This window comes from Erinaceus europaeus, chromosome 3 (assembly GCF_950295315.1).
Source record: "Erinaceus europaeus chromosome 3, mEriEur2.1, whole genome shotgun sequence".
In the NCBI taxonomy this organism is placed as follows: domain Eukaryota; kingdom Metazoa; phylum Chordata; class Mammalia; order Eulipotyphla; family Erinaceidae; genus Erinaceus; species Erinaceus europaeus.
The window spans coordinates 15,496,474-15,513,622 of record NC_080164.1 but is presented as its reverse complement, the minus strand read 5'-3'; the positions used below and the strand labels follow the sequence as shown (position 1 = coordinate 15,513,622).

The 17,149-nt window shown below is 46.4% G+C and overlaps 1 protein-coding gene across 2 annotated transcripts in view; it reads right to left on the bottom strand.

The window, feature by feature from the left end:
- The window catches only part of EFR3B (EFR3 homolog B), a 90,533-nt gene that overhangs the window by 12,158 nt on the left and 61,226 nt on the right, over positions 1–17,149 (bottom strand). The gene's annotated exons all lie outside the window — the stretch shown is intronic.

Genomic DNA, 17,149 nt, shown 5'->3' with positions numbered 1-17,149 from the left:
GCTACCGCCCGACTCCCAGCAGAGGGATTTTTAAGTGACATCCAAAACACTCAGAGTTGGAATGTTCTGGTCCTAGCCGTGCACTGGAGTGGTTCAGTCTGCATCACTGGTGTGGCTCTTCAGAAGAGCCTTGGTGGCGCTTCCTGTGACCCACAAGGTCATCGATTAAGCACAAGTTCTGGAGGTCCAAGAAACAGTGATCAAGTGGGTCTGTGGGCCAGGGTGATAGTGCAGCAGTAGCACCTGAGGCCCCAGGTTCAGTGCCCAGCACCACAAGCCAGAGCTGAGCAGTGCTCTAGTCCATCTGCTCTCCCCATCTCTACCCCTTCCCTCATTAAAATGAATAAATCCTAGGGCTGGGAGATATCAGGTAGAGATCACATGTTGCCACGTGTGAGGACCTGGTTCTAGCCCCCAGCCACCACGGGGAGCACATGCAAGGGGAAGCTTCATGAGCAGTGGAGCAGTGCTGCAGTGTCTCCCTGTCTCTGTCTCAGCATCTGTCTGGAAAAGAGAGAGTAAAGTCTACCAGAAGCAGTGGAATTACATAGGCACAAAGCCCTAGAAACTCTTGGAAAGGAAGGAAAGAAAAGAAAAGAAAAAAAAGGAAGGAAGAGAGAGGAGAAAAACAAACTTAAAAGAGCAAAACAAAGATAAAGCAGGTCCTAGCTTATGTGCTGTTGCTCAGCCCCCAACCACCAGGCCGAAGCTAAATTTGGGTGCACTGAGGCCAAACTGGGGGCCCCCGCTGCTCTGCACCCTGCAGGGAGTTTCCAGGCTGCACCCCACTTTGTAGCTAGCTCAGCCTTCAGACCAGCCTGGTTGTGCTCACTCACGTGGGGCTTGCAGCCGTTGGGCTGTGACCACAGTCCCCTGCAGGTGGGCGGTGTGAACCTGGACTGGACTCTTCCGTCTTAGCTCCCAAGGTGTGACAGAATCTGCTCTTATGTCACCCAAGGACTTCAATATCTGATCTATATGGTACCTAATTCAAACAGGACGAGGCAGCTAAAATGAGATGACTTTTTGTCAGTGCACAAGAGTGTGGAATAACCAGAGCAAAGCCAGTGGTAGTGGTGGTGGGGAATGGGGGCAGTAAGAGAAAGGGAGAGACAGTCAAAGAAAAGCCTTACCCCCTGGGTTAAGCGCATGTGGCACCAAGCGCAAAGACTGGATCCCCATTTTTAGCCCCCGGCTCCCCACCTGCGGGTGAAGCAGGTCTGCAGGTGTATGTCTTTCTCTCCCCCTCTCTGTCTTCCCTCCTCTCTCCATTTCTCACTGTCCTACCCAACAACGATGACATCAGTAACAAGAATAATAACTACAGCAACAATAAAACAAGGGCAACAAAAGGGAAAAAAAAAAAGAAAGAGCAAAATTTCAGGTTTGCTGGTTTAGTAACTTCAGGGTAACTGGCAATTAAGATGTAGAAGCTTATTTAATTTTAGATACTAGCCTAAGCACACTGGGCAGCGGTGCAGCGGATCAAGTGCGCATGGTGCAAAGCGCAAAGACTAGAGCTCCCGGCTCCCCACCTGTGGTGGGGGGGGTCACTTCACAAGTGGTGAAGCAGGTCTGTAGGTGTCTATCTTTTTCTCCCCCTCTGTCTTCCCCTCCTCTCTCAATTTCTATATATCCTATCCAATAACAATAACAACAGTAAACACTAAGGGCAACAAAAGGGAATAAAATAGCCTCCAGGAGCAGTGGATTTGTAGTGCAGGCAATGAGCCCCAGCAATAACTCTGGAGGCAAAAAAAAATAAAGCTTTATTTATTAATGATAGAAGTAAGGGGTGGGGGACTAGAGCATCACTCTGGCACATTACAATGCCAGGGATTGAACTCAGAACCTCAAGCTTAAGGGGCCAATGCTTTCTCCACTGTGCCACCTCCTGGGCAGATAACCTAAGCATCTCACATACACCATCATCCCTTATTTCTTCAGATGATCCTAACTTAAAGAGATATTATCATTCTCACTTCAGAGACAGAGACTGAGCCCACCAGTTCAGCACCCTGCCCGGGGTCCAGCAGGAACAGTCCAGTTCTTGGCTACTCTATGTCCCCTACATGGGAGCTCTGCCCCATGTAGAACCTCCCGGCCTGCACTCCTGCTCTCTGCCTTGTGGTGAAGGCCCAGCGCACTAGGAGAGCCGGTTGGGGGATGAGGAGAGCAGGACTCTCTCTCTCTCTCTCTCTCTCTCCCCCTCTCTTTCTTTAAAATGGGGGATTAATGGTCTATAATAAATACAGTTGTTGTACATGTGTTCTGCAAATTACTCTCACCCATCACCCACAGCTTAGGTCCGCCACCATCATGCCCACCATCATGCCCAGGTCATTACGCTCACCATCATGCCCAGGTCCTGAACAAAGAGCCTCCTCACTGCTCCCCGTGCCAACACACCAAACCCAGTCCAAATTCTGCTTTGTGTTTTCCCTTCTGTTCTTATTTTTCAACTTCTGTCTATGAGTAAGATCATACCATATTCTTCCTTCTCTTTCTGGCTGATCTCAATTCACATGATTCTTTCAAGCTCCACCCAAGATGATGTGAAGAAATGGATTCATATATATTAATTTACTTATTTGTTTATTTATCTATTTATTTTTGTCTCCAGGGTTATCGCTGTGGCATAGTGCGGTGCCTGCACTATGAATCCACTGTTCCTGGTGACCATTTTTTCCCTCATTTTTTGTTGTTGGATAGGAAGGAGAGAAATGGAGAGAGGAGGGGAAGATATAGAGGGGGAGAGAAAGATAGACACCTACAGACCTGCTTCACTGCTTGTGAAGTGACCCTCTTGCAGGTGGGGAGCTGGGGGCTCAAACTGGGATCCTAGCACCAGTCCCTGCACTTTGTACAATGTGCGCTTAGCCTAGTTCAGCACCACTTAGCCCCAAATTCACCATTCTTAATAGCTGAGTAGTAGTCCATTGTGTGTATATATACAACATTTTTTTATTGTTGTAGCTATTATCATTACTATTGATGTTGTCATTGTTGGATAGGACAGACAGAAATGGAGAAAGGAGGGGACGACAGAGGGGGAGAGAAAGATAGATACCTGGGGAGTTGGGCAATAGCACAGCAGGTTAAGTGCACGTGGCACGAAGCTCAAAGACAAGCCTAAGGATCCTGGTTCGAGCCCCCAGCTCCCCACCTGCAGGGGAGTCAATTCACAAGCAGTGATGCAGGTCTGCAGGTGTCTGTCTTTCTCTCCCCTTCTCTGTCTTCCCCTCCTCTCTCCATTTCTCTCTGTCTTATCCAACAATGACGATATCAATAACAACAACAATAATAACTACAACAAGAAAACAACAAGGGCAACAAAGGGGAATAAGTAAATATTTTTTTAAAAAAGAAAGACACCTGCAGACCTGCTTCACCACTTGTGAAGTGACCCCCCCCCACAGGTGGGGAGCTGAACGGGGACCCTTAGACCGGTCCTTGTGCTTTGTACCATCTGCGCTTAACCCACTGCACTACCACCCGATTCCCTATACCACAACTTTCTCAGCCACTCATCTCCTGTTGGACAACTGGGCTGCTTCCAGGTGTGGCTATTATAAATTGTGCTGCTATGAACATAGGTGTACAAAGATCTTTTTGGATGGGTGTGTTTGGTTCCTTAGGATATATCCCCAGGAGAGGAATTGCAGAGTCATAGGGTAGGTCCATTTCTAACCTTCTGAGAGAAAAAACCAAATGACCCCCACCCAAAAGTGGGTGAGAAGGTTCCAGCCAGGGGTGGAGGGAGGGAGGGAGGGAGTAGCTGGGGAGGTGAGGGTGCAGCTCTCCAGAGACATTACGGTCCAGGAGTCCAGCAGGCACTGCCACCAGCCGGAGGAGCCGCATCAGCCTTGGAGGCCCTGATGCCCTTTAAGCCACAACTCAGGAAAGCCTTGTGGGGGAGGACTGCAGGCCACTGAGAGAGGATCTCACCCCAGCATCCTCTCTCCCCTCCTCACCCGCTGCTTCTCCAAACTGACTCCTGACCCTGGAGACAGGGACATCAAGCAGAGTGCCCCTCCACTTAAACATTCTTCTAATCGCAGAGGCCGTGGCTTATCAGTGTGTGAGCTCCAGGCATCCAGGGCTGAAGTTCCAGTTCTGTCGTGCCTTATGCTTAGTTCCTGTCACTAAACGCTGTCCCTTTGGGTCTGGTTGCCCCGTCCTCTTCCCACTTCCCCTCTGCTAACCTCCAGCTGGTGGGCAGAATCTCAGTCTGGGGTCAGTGAGGCAGTTCAGCAGGGAGTGTGCCTGCTTTGCCAAGCCCTCAACTCAGGTTTGAACCCGGGTACATGGCACATGGCACTGGGAAGCTTCAGTTCTAGGTGTCTCTCCTCTCTATGTCTCTTTCCAATACTGACTAAAAAAAAAAAAACTAACAAAATATCTCAAAAAGTTTTTTAAAAGGTTCAAAAAGTATATTGACTTTTTTATAAGAACGAGTCAAGAGTCCAGGAGGTAGCACAGTGGATAAAGCATTACACCCTGAAGCATAAGGTCCCAAGCTCAATCCTCAGCAGCACATGTGCCAGAGTGATGTCCTCTTTCTCTAGCTCTCTCTCATAAATAAATGAATAACAACTTTTTAAAAAAGTGAGGCAAGAGTGCTACTCGACTCTGGTATACGGCAGTGACAGGGATTGAATCTGGAACCTCTGGGCTCAAGAGTTTGTGTTTGCTAGTTCAGAGGGACACATACAACCCTATGTTCAGAGCTGCATTATTCACAACAGCCAAAGAGTGGAAGCAGCCTAAATGCCCATCAGCAGATGACTGGCTAAGGAATTTATGGGAAATGTACTCCATGGAGTACTACTGGACTTGAAGCCTGTTAACCGGAAGTATCTGAATGATACATTTACAAGTAACCTCAAGACATGAGAAGAAGTGTCAGTGATTTTAAATCACTGTGATGAACTGGCAGGCCTTTGTGTCTACTTATTATCAAGAGTAATCAAGACTTAACTGCTGGGGGTCAGGCATAGTGCAATGGGTTAAGCACACATGGCGCAAAGCACAAGGACCTGTATAAGGATCCCTGTTCGAGCCCCCAGCTCCCCACCTGCAGGGGAGTCGCTTCACAGGTAATGAAGCAGGTCTGCAGGTGTCTGTCTTTCTCTCCCCCTCTTTGTCTTCCCCTCTTCTATCCATCCTATCTAACAACGATAGCATCAATAACAACAACAATAACTACAACAACAAGGACAACAAAAGGAAATAAATAAATATTAAAAATTACAAAATAATAATAGTGATAAATTAGAAAGTAAAAATCAATTAAAGTTTAAAATTTTTTAAAATTTATTATTTATTTATTCATTCCATTTTGTTGCCCTTGTTTTATTGTTGTTGTTGTTATTGATGTCATTGTTGTAGGATGGGACAGAGAGAAATGGAGAGAGGAGAGGAAGACAGAGAGGAGAAGAGAAAGACACCTGCAGACCTGCTTCACTGCCTGTGAAGCGACTCCCCTGTAGGTGGGGAGCCGGGGGATTGAACTGGATCCTTACTCTGGTCCTTGCGCTTTGCGCCACCTGTGCTTAACCCGCTGCACTACCACCTGACTCCCAAAATAAAATTATTTTTTAAGTTAGGCAATTAAAATAAAGTTATTTTTAAGTTAGGCTTTTATTTTATTTTATTTATTTACTTTCGGTCAGGGAAGTGGCTTGGTGGTTGAACACAGGTCTTGAATGAGTGAGGGCCAGCGCTCCACTGTAGAGCAATGTTCTGGTTTTTCTCTTTCATTAAAATAAAAATTAAATTTGAAAAAACAAAATGAGAGGGACACAAGTTACCTGGTTAAGCACACACATTACCAAGTGCAAAGATCTGGGTTCAAGCCCCACTCCTCACCTGCAGGGGGAAAACTTCACAAGCAGTGAGGTAAGTTTGCAGGTATCTTTCTCTCTCTCTAACTCCCCCTCTCAATTTATCTGTCTATCAAATCAATAAGTAAAATATATATATTTATAAAACATAAACAGGGGTCGCCCAGTGGCAGAGGGTGTGGTCTGCCTGTGTGAGGCCCCGGGGCCCAGCCCTGGCCCCAACAGACTGAAACACAACCACACAGAGCCACATCCTCAGCGCCAACCTCACACCTTTCACACCTTGCCATCTCACTAACCAGAGAACAAATGCTGCATGTGGCTGCCAGGAAGCTCACCTGCTCTGGCTCAGGCCTGGAGGCACATATCCTCCAAGACGAAGGGGGGGATGCTGCCATGCCAGGTGTGTGCCCACCTTTACTGCCAGGCGTGTGGAGGCAGTGCCTAGAGCAGCACACACCTGACTGCCAGAAAGAACCATGCTTCCATCTAGGCACTTGGTGGGCATCGCCCTGGGCTCTGTCCTCATCTTCTCAGCGATAAATCTCTCTTGGCCAGTGGCTCAGAAGATCCTGGTGGGGAGTCGGGCGGTAGCACAGCGGGTTAAGCACAGGTGGTGCAAAGCACAAAGACCGGCATAAGGATCCCGATTCGAGCCCCCGGCTCCCCACCTGTAAGCAAGTCGCTTCACAGGTGGTGAAGCAGGTCTGCAGGTGTCTGTCTTTCTCTCCTCCTCTCTGTCTTCCCCTCATGTCTCCATTTCTCTCTGTCCTATCCAGCAATGATGATATCAGTAACAACAATAAAAAAACAATAAGGGCAACAAAAGGGAATAAATATACTTTAAAAAACTCAAAAATAAAAAGAAGACCCTGGTGGCTTCATTCTGCACCTACCTCTCCCCATAATCAGGGCTGGTGTCCTCACCACAAGCCCCTTCACATGGTCACACCTGCAGAGCCTGGGATTCCACACAAGAAGAAAGATGACCCAGGTTCCAGAGGCTGGCACGAGGCTGTCTTCTACCCACTTACCTACCCACCCTCCTTCCTCCCTTCCTCCTCCCCTCCCTCCTTCCTTCTTTCACCAGTCAGGTAGAGAGAGACGGAGAAAGCGAGACCACAGCACTGAAGCCTCTTTCAATGTGGTGGAAAGTAGAACCTGGGGCATGCACATGGCGAAGCGGTGTGAGCTGTTGCATGGGCCCTGAGGGGACTTTTCAGCCTACCCAGACAGCACAGTGTGGTGTGATTTCTGGCCACGCAGAGAGCCGGGCAGGGCTGCCACTGCTCCCCTACCTCGTGCAGGTGAGGAAACAGTGTCTCAGGGACAAGTAGATTATTTCAGGTCAAGCAGCTTGAGAGCAGTGGGACTGGACCTCAAATAAAGGATGTGAGACTCTGATGCCCTCTGTCCGCTACTGATGGTCTTAAATTTTCAGTAGAGACAGAGAAATAGAGGGAGGGAGGGAGAGAGAAGGAGAGAGAGACAGAGAGACTGTCATACTGAAGCTCCCTTCAGTGCATTGGGGGCCAGGTTTGGACCTAGGCTGCACACAGGCAAGGCACTGTTCTAGTGAGCTATTCCACTAGCCCTACTCTGAGTTTCCAAGGGCCTCGTTTACCTGCAGTCACTACTCCATTTTTTTTTTTTAATATGGTGCCAGAAAGTATGTGCAGTATCACTGGTAAAAGACCTCCCCCCCCCCCCGGCCAATTTTATCATTTATCTGAGGGAGGGAGAGAGGGAGAGAGAGAGAGAGAGAGAGAGAGAGAGAGAGAGAGGGAGACATCACTGTCCCACCATCCATGGAGCTCCCCCTCCACCCGGTCCCCCATGCTGCCTGGCTTGAACCCAGGACCTCACTCGTGGTAATGTATATGCTCTGTTGAGTGAGCTATCTCCTTATCTCCTGGTCCCAGATCACTGTTTTTCTTTTCCTAAATGTCTAAACACAGCAAAGAATTTTTGCCTGTCCCACCTCTACCACAGCTAACTCATACCCTACTAATGACTTTTATTAAAAAAGCAAGTTATCGGGAGCTGGGCAGTAGTGAAGCAGGTTAAGCGCACATGGCGCAAAGTGCAAGGACCAGTGTAAGGACACCAGTTCAAGCCCCGGGCTCCCCACCTGCAGGGGAGTCGCTTCACAGGCGGTGAAGCAGGTCTGCAGGTGTCTATCTTTCTCTCCCCCTCTCTGTCTTTCTCTCCTCTCTCCATTTCTCTCTGTCCTATCCAACAACAATGACAACAATAATATTAACAACAACAATGATAGACAACAAGGGCAACAAAAGGGAAAAATCATCTCCAGGAACAGTGGATTTGTGGTGCAGGCACCAAGCCCCAGTGATAACCCTGGAGGCAAAAAAAAAAAAAAAGCAAGTTATCAGGGGTCGGGGCAGTAGTAGCACAGGTTAAGCGCACATGGCGCAAAGCACAAGGACTGGCTTAAGAATCCCGGTTCAAGGCCCTGTCTCCCCACCTGCAGAGGGGTTGCTACGCAAGCGGTGAAGTAGGACTGCCGGTGTCTCTCTTTCTCTTCCCCTCCTCTCTCAATCTCTCTCTGTCCTATCCAACGACAGCAGTGACAATAGTAATAATATCCACAACAAGGGCAACAAAAGGCCTCCAGGAGCAGTAGATTCAGTGCAGGCACAGAGCCCCAGCAATAACCATGGAGGCAAAAAAAAAAAAAAAAAAAGAAAAGAAAAAAAGCAAGTCATCCAAGGGGCTAATAACCAGAATAAATAAAGAACTTGCCAAACTCAACAACAAGAAAACAAATGACCCCATCCAAAAATGGGGGGGGGGAGCATGGACAGAATATTCATCACAGAAGAGATCCAAAAGGCCGAGAAACACATGAAAAAATGCTCCAAGTCTCTGATTGTCAGAGAAATGCAAATAAAGACAACAATGAGATATCACTTCACTCCTGTGAGAATGTCATACATCAGAAAAGGTAACAGCAGCAAATGCTGGAGAGGGTGTGAGGTCAAAGGAACCCTCCTGCACTGCTGGTGGGAATGTCAATTGGCCCAACCTCTGTGGAGAACAGTCTGGAGAACTCTCAGAAGGCTAGAAATGGACCTACCCTATGACCCTGCAATTCCTCTCCTGGGGATATATCCTAAGGAACCCAACACACCCATCCAAAAAGACCTGTGTACACATATGTTCTTAGCAGCACAATTTGTAATAGTCAAAACCTGGAAGCAACCCAGGTGTCCAACAATAGATGAGTGGCTGAGCAAGTTGTGGTCTATATACACAATGGAATACTACTCAGCTATAAAAAATGGTGACCACCATTTTCAGGCGATCTTGGATGGACCTTGAAAAACTCATGTTAAGTGAAATAAGTCAGAAGCAGAAGGATGAATATGGGATGATCTCACTCTCAGGCAGAAGTTGAAAAACAAGATCAAAAGGAAAACACAAGTAGAACCTGAACTGGAATTGGTGTATTGCACCAAAGTAAAAGACTCTGGGGTGGGTGAGTGGGGAGAATACAGATCCAAGAAGGATGACAGAGGACCTAGTGGGCGTTGTATTGTTATATGGGAAACTGGGAAATGTTATGCATGTACAAACTATTGTATTTACTGTCGAGTGTAAAACATTAACTCCCCAATAAAGAAATTAAAAAAAAAAGCAAGTCATCTAGCCCATGAGACTGCGGGCTGAGAGCCTCGAGGATGAGGATGAGGACTGAGGATGGTCTCCACAGCTGCACCCGGAGGCTTCATACACATGACACTTCAAAGGCCACAGGTGGGCGCTGCCTCCAAGATCAAAGTGCCAGCTCTTCCTTCACACACACCAGGGGCCATACTGGGGCTGGCTGCCCACAGTGTGCAGTCTGAGGGCCACTGTGAGCAGGGTCCGCGGAGAGAAAGCAGCCCCTCAGCTTAGAGGAGTGGCCCCTGGGCCTTGTCTTCTCATCCAAATGGGCGGTGGGAGGGTGGGGTGCACCAAAGGAGCCCATCTCCCCAACAGCAAAACCCTAGTTTAAAGCACCAGGCCCAGAGACTAGGGAAATGGTTCAACTTGTATAGTGTCAGACCTGCATGCCTAAGGTTCCGGTTCAATCCCCAGTACTGCATGTGCTGGAGTGGTGGTCTGGTTTCTCTCTTTTTCTGAGTGTCTCACAGGAAACCCCCCCACACACGTAATAAATAAAATTTAAAAAATAGTCATAATAAAAACAAAGAGGGTTCAGAGGGAGGGTTCAGATCCTGGAACATGATGGTAGAGGAAGACCTAGAGGGGGTTGAATTGTTATGTGGAAAACTGAGAAATGTTCCACATGTACAAACTACTGTATTTTACTGCTGACTGTAAACCATTAATCTCCCCAATAAAGAAAGAAAAAACACTGCACTGACAATAAAATAAAATAAAAATCTCTGTGGGAGTCCGGCGGTAGCGCAGCAGGTTAAGTGCAAGTGGCACAAAGTGCAAAGACCACCATAAGGATCCCAGTTTGAGCCCCCGGCTCCCCACCTGCAGGGGAGTCACTTCACAAGCAATGAAGCGGGTCTGCAGGTGTCTGTCTTTCTCTCCCCCTCTCTGTCTTCCCCTCCTCTCTCCATTTCTCTCTGTCCTATCCAACAACAATAACAACAATGATAACTACAACAATAAAACAACAAGGGCAACAAAAGGGAATAAAAATAAATAAATAAATAAATAAATAAAATCTTTTTGAGGTGCAGGAGGCAGTTGTGTGACTCACGAGGCAGTAAGAGCCTGGTTTATACATTCCCAGAAACCAGAGAAAGCATTTCCTTTCCCTTTGTCCCTCCCCTTCTCCCTCACTACTCACTATTCGTTCTCTCTTTTATTTTGTTCTCCAGAGCTATTGCTGGGGCATAGTAACGCATCCACTGCTCCTGGAGGCTATTTTTCCCTTTGGGCACTAGCCACTGTACCACTTCCTTGGGCAGGCAATTCAGTAAAAATCTCACAGAATGGTAAATCACTTGACATACAGAGCTCAGTGACATTTGTTGAACACATTCACCATATTCTATAACCAAAACTGTTTCATCAGACCAAAAGGAAACCTTGAACCTATCACTCTCCATTCCTCTGGCCCCTGGCAACACAAATCTACTTTCTGTCTCTGTGGATTTATCCCTTACAAGCCTCGAGTGTGAATGGGGTCACATATACAATTCCACCAGAAGCTTCCCATCCTGTGGTTACTGTGATCAGTGCTTTTATGCTCTCACAAGTGTCTGTTTAAGAACCTGTCTTCCATTCTCCTGAGCATAAACCAAGGAGTCTTGCTGAGTCATATAGTGATTCTATACGCTTCACTTCTTTCTTTTTAATTTCCTAATGAAGGAGAGAGTGAGAACCAGAGCATCACTCTGGCATATGCAATACTGGGCACAAAGCTCAGGACCTCAAGGCCAGGTGATGGCACACCTGGTTGAGTGCTCTCGTTACCATGTACAAGGACATGGGTTCAAGTCTCCCTGTTACTCCCCTCTTACAGGGGGACACTTCACGAGCAGTGACGCAAGTCTGCAGGTGTCTCTCTCCTCTATCTCCCCCTTCCCTCTCAATTTTTCTCTGTCCTATCCAATAAAAATAGAAAGAATAAATAAATAAATAAATAAATAAAATTGGTGGACTTACAGTGGTGGCACTGAGCCCCAGTGATAACCCTGGTAGCAATTAAGAAACAAACAAGTAAAAATCAAATAAGAAACAACAACAGGGAGTCGGGCTGTAGCGCAGCGGGTTAAGCGCAGGTGGCGCAAAGCACAAGGACCTGCATAAGGATCCCAGTTCGATCCCCGGCTCCCCACCTGCAGGGGAGTCGCTTCACAGACGGTGAAGCAGGTCTGCAGGTGTCTATCTTTCTCTCCTCCTCTCTGTCTTCCCCTCCTCTCTCCACTTCTCTCTGTCCTATCCAACAACCACGACAACAACAATAATAACTACAACAATAAAACAACAAGGGCAACAAAAGGGAATAAATAAATAAAATAAATATTTTAAAAAATTTAAAAAAAAAAAAGAAACAACAACAACAAAAAAAACCCACCAAGAACTCAGAACCTCATGTTTGAGAGTCCAACACTTTATCCACTGAACTACCTCCTGGGCTGCATGTTTAGCTTTCAGGAGTCTCTAAACTGTTCATTCCAGGGATGCAAGGATGGTTCAACAAGCACTCAATTAGCATAATGTACTATATCAGCAAAAACTAAGAATAAAACACCAATACATCTTGAAAAGGCACTTGACAAGATTCAGCACTCATTTACACTAAAGACCCTCAAGAAATTGGGAATAGAAAGAAAACCCCTCAACATAATAAAGATTCTAGTGACCTGGGGGGTGGTCCAGATTGTGGAGTGTTGGACTATGAAAAATGAGGTCTGGGGCCAGGTGGTGGCACACCTGGTTGGGTGCACACGTTACAGTGTGTTGCAGTGCGTAAGGACTCAGGTTCAAGCCCCTGGTCCCCACCTGCAGGGGGAAACCTTCACATAATGGTGAAGCAAGGCTGCAGGTATCTCTCTGTCTCTCTCCTCTATCTCCCTCTTCCCTCTCGATTTCTGGTTGCCTCTATCCAATAAATAAATAAAGATAATTTTGAAAAAATTATATATTAAAAAAAAAAGATAAGAAAAGTGAGGTCCCAGGTTCCTTCCCCAGCAGCACACGTGCCAGACTGATGCTCTGGTTCTCTTTCTCCCTCTTCCTCTCCCCTCCTCCAGCTTCTCCCCTCCTCCCCGACCTCCTCTCACATACATAAATAAACACATCTAAAAAAAATAATAAAAACTGTTTTAAAAGGCTCCCACAGCTAGCATCATATTCAATGGGGAAAAACTGAAAGTTCTTCCCTTAAAATCTAGGACTAGATAAGGATGCCCAGTCTCACCACCACCATTCAACATAGTCCTAGAAGTCCTTGCCAGAACAACCAGGCAAGACAGAGACAAATTGGAAAGTAAGGTGCTAAACTATCACTATTTTCCAAAATCATGATGCTATAGACAGAAGTCCTAAAGACACTATCAAAAAACTACTGTTAATCATCAATAAGTTCACTCAAGTGGCAGGATACATAATCAGTATACATGACTGTGCCATTTTTATACACAAATTGTGAGCTGAGTAAAGGGAATTGAAGGAAGCAATCCCAGTTCTAACAAAACCCCAAAAGATCAAACACCTTGGAGTAAACCTGACAAAGTAGGTGAAGGATCTTTACAATGAAAACTGTAAGATCTTGTCAAAAGGAATAAAAGGTGACACAGAAAAATGGAATTCCATCTCTTGTTCATGGAATGGAAGAATAAATATTGCTACTACCCTCAGAGTTTGAAGCAGCAGCAGGGAGGCCCTGTGCTGACACCAGGGGACAGATATCTAACCAGGAAACTCAGGAGAAGATCTGTACCTTGGTGGCCTAGTGGTGGGGCTGGGCTGTGAGAGTCTCTTTGCAGAACCACTGGATTATCTCTGCCCCACCCTGCTTTATCTCTTGGTCAGGAGTCAGTGATTAAGCTAAGAAGTCTACTTATAGTTTCAAAGTCCTCGGGCTCACCTACAGGGAAAAAAAAGAACAAATAACCCAGAAGATCTGAACAGTTTTATAATGAAGAAATAAAGATGGTTCACAGACATATAAAAAACGCTCCAGGGGAGTCGGACGGTAGCGCAGCGGGTTAAGCACACATGGCGCAAAGCGCAAAGACTGGCTCAAGGACCCCAGTTTGAGCCCCTGGCTCCCCACCTGCCAGGGAAGCAGGTCTGCAGGTGTCTATTTTTCTGTCCCCCTCTCTATCTTTCCCTCCTTGCTCCATTTCTCTCTGTCCTATCTAATAATGACATAAATAACAACAATAATAACTACAACAACAATAAAAAAACAAGGGCAACAGAAGGGAAAATAAATAAATAAATAAATAAATAAATAAATATTTTTTAAAAAACCACTCCACTTCACTTATCGTTAGAGAAATGCAAATTAAAACCACTAGATACCACCTCACGCCCGAGAATGGTCTACACCAGCAAAACAAGAAATGACAAGTATTTTTGAGAATAGGGAGAGAAAGGAACACTGTTACACTATTGGTGGGAGTGCAAATGGGTTCAGACCATTTAAAAAAACAGTCCGGAGAGCCCTTAAACAAATAAAAACAGAAACACCTTATGATCCAGCAATACAACTCTCAGGCATCTATCCGAAGGACACGAGAATATCTATCCTTACGTTCATAGCTGTTTTATTCACAACAGCCAAGGAGTGGTGGCAACCTAAATAAATCAATGTCCACCAACAAGTAACTGGATAAAGAAGTTACAGGACATGGGGCAGCGGAGACAGCATAGTGGTTCTGCAAAAGACTCTCATGCCTGAGGCTCTGAGGTCCCAGGTTCAATCCCCAGCACCACTACAAGTCAGAGCTGAGCAGTGCTCTGGTCTCTGTTTCTGTCTCTCTCAAATAAATATAAATAAAATATATTTATAGAATAAGTTACAGGACATAGACTTCATGGAATACTGCTCTGTTATTAAAAAAAAGATGAGATAGTATCCTTTGGGATAAAATGGGTGGGAGTGTAGGTGATTATGCTTAGCGAAGTAAGGAAGTGAAAGTCAAGTAACTACCAGATGGTTTCATGAACTTAGAAAAAAAAAAAGGGACTGAACATCTCTAAGACTTTGTAAGAGCCGCTGAGTTATGAGGAGGGTCAAAGAACTGTGGTGGTGGGTGCAGTGTGGAACCATATTCCTGTAATCTTAGAATCTTGTAAACCATTATTAAATCACTAATAAAAAACAGATACACAGAAGTCGTTAGATGGGCTCACTGGCTCCTTTATCCTTCTCTCTCTCTCTCCCCCTCTCCCCCTTTCAGGAATGCCAGTCCTGATCCGGCCTGCAGTCCCTGCCACTTTGTTCCCACAAAGCCTCCAATCCCTGTGCAAACCAGAGATGCCTGATATGATATCAGACACTAGCATGCTGTCAGTTCTACAGTGTGCAGGAAAAAGAAAAGGAAACACTCTTTAAGGGAAGGTTCTAGAAGATCCCAGACTTGGGGAGCGGGACCGAGCATCAGGGAGGCAGCCTGCAGGCACGTTACACCGCTTCTCTTATCACTTGTCCTTGCATGATCTCCTTCACCACACACGTCAAATTCAGGACTCGGGCTTAGTCATCGCTCAGCATGCTCTCGAGGACACAGTGACGCACAGCCCAAGAAATTTTTCAGGCTGTGACTAATAGAATGACAGCCCCAGGGCCAGAGCTGGCAGCCCCCTGCTCTCTGTGCCCCCCACCCTGTGGAGACAGACGCCCCATGGATGCAGCCTGGCTGGCTGGCTTCTCATTTGGATGTTCTCTTCTCCCCTATCGTTATCCAAAATGGGACAAGGAAGACAGAACCTGAAGCTGTTGCCAGGGCAACCTGACAAAAGATTTCACCCTTAGTTACTGTACTTGTCATTTGTCAAAGGCAGCTAGCTGGCAGAGAGAAAGAGAGAGAATGGGAAAAGTTGTTAGTCTGACTCCTGGAAAATAAGATGAGAAACTCTTCTGGTTGAATCAACTTAGGCAGGACAGTGAAGACAGCTGTGGGCTATGCAAGACAAATTCAGAAGTCAGGCTGGTCCACTGGAGCACACGTTACTATGCCCAAAGGCCTAGTACCCATCTGTATGGAAGGGAAATTTTATGAACAGTGGGGCATGCTGCAGGTGTCTGTCTGTTTCTTTCTCCCTATGCAACCCTCTGCCCTCTCAATTTCTCTCTGGCTCTTTAAAAAGATAAAATAAAATTCTTTTTAAAAAGAGGGGATGCTGGGATAGCCTGAGGGTGCTTCTTCCCGAGGACACGTGTTCTCTGGGTCGGAGAGAACTCGACTGGAGCCAACCTAGGCTGCTGCGTGGGAGAGGGGTCAGGAACTCGTGTCGGGCTAGCATCGTAGGAGAGAGACTCTGGGACTCTCGGAGCCAGAAGGCACTCCCATGTGTCTTTAATCAGAAGAGCAGCTGTATTTATACTCGCCAAGAAGGAAATAGTAGGATGTGAAAACAGGATGTGATGTAGACAGGGTGGAGTGAAAAGAGAGTGGTGGAAAACAGGGTGTGACTAGGAGAAGGGGCGGAGCAAAAAGAGTGCAAACCAGTGGGGATTAAACCAATGCCCTGTAGGCAGGGTGGCTCCCAGGTGAAACAGTGATTATGTAAATAGACCACAGCATAAAGCAGGGGGGAGCCTGCATACTGCCCAACAAGGGGAAATGTAGTCAGTGGGAGCACTGGAGTCATGCAGGCACCAAGCCCTAGCAATAACTCTCCTGAGAGTTATTTAAAAAAAAAAAAAGAGGAGTCAGGTTGAGAATCACAAGGGTCAAGCCTTAAGCTTTAATTTGTGACATCTTTCTCTACTTTTAATCTTATTTATTTATTTTTTTAATTATCTTTACTTATTTATTGGATAGACAGCCAGAAATTGAAAGGGGAAGGGGTGAGAGAGAGAGAGACCTACAGCACTGCTTCACCACTCACAAAGCTTTCCCCCTGCAGGTGAGGATCGGGGACTTGAACCTGAGTCCTTGCTCATTATGACATGTGCGCTCAACTATGTGCGCCACCACCTGGCCCCCTTTTAAATCTTTTTTTTTTTACATCCTTCCTTTTATTTATTATTGGATAGACAGAGAGAAATTGAGAGAAGGGGAGATAGAGAGACACCAGCAGCCTTGCTTCACCACTCATGAAGCCTTCCCGCTGCAGGTGGGGACCACGGGCTTGAACCCAGGTCCTTGCACACTGTAAAGTGTGTACTCTACCAGAAGAGCCACTGTCGTGCCCCTTATTTCTTTTTCTTGCTACCAGGGTTATTGCTGGGCTTGGTGCCAGAACTACAAATCCATTGCTCTGGTGGACATTTTTTCTTTTCTTTTTCTTCCTTCCTTCCTTCCTTCCTTTTTCTTTTCTTTTTTTCTTTCTTTCTTTCTTTTTTTTTTTTTGTATTTTGACTGATAGGAGAGAAATTGACAGGGGAGGAAGAGAGAGAAAGAGACACCTGCATACCTGCTTCACCACTCGTGATGCATCCCCTTGCTGGGGGGCAGGGGGAGGCTCAGACCTGAGTTCCTTGCACATGTTAGTGTGTTAGTTCAACCGGATGTTTCCGCATCAGACCCCCCCCCCCCAACTTATTTCTTTGACTCAGCTCTGGCTGATGGTGGTGCTGGGGATTGAACCTGGGAGCTCAGAGCCTCAGGCAGGAAAGTCTTTTACAGAACCACGAA